The sequence below is a fragment of the Nematolebias whitei genome, chromosome 5 (assembly GCF_014905685.2).
Source record: "Nematolebias whitei isolate Nwh7 chromosome 5, NemWhi1, whole genome shotgun sequence".
Classification (NCBI taxonomy): Eukaryota; Metazoa; Chordata; class Actinopteri; order Cyprinodontiformes; family Rivulidae; genus Nematolebias; species Nematolebias whitei.
The window spans coordinates 7,504,688-7,504,918 of record NC_056502.1 but is presented as its reverse complement, the minus strand read 5'-3'; positions in this window follow the sequence as shown (position 1 = coordinate 7,504,918).

Genomic DNA, 231 nt, shown 5'->3' with positions numbered 1-231 from the left:
CCACGAGCCTGTGTCTTTCGCTCATTAGAAAAACTTCTAACAAGACAGGCAGACTAAAAGTTAAGCCTCAAGCAAATATCCAGTTGTTGAAACTAGAAAATTTAAACTATCTAGGGCTAAAGACTTTGATAGTCAAACATGTCATTCTTTATGCTTCCACGGTGTCTTGTGTAAGACATATGACAAGTAAAAAAAAATATATATATATATATATATATATTTTTTTTTACT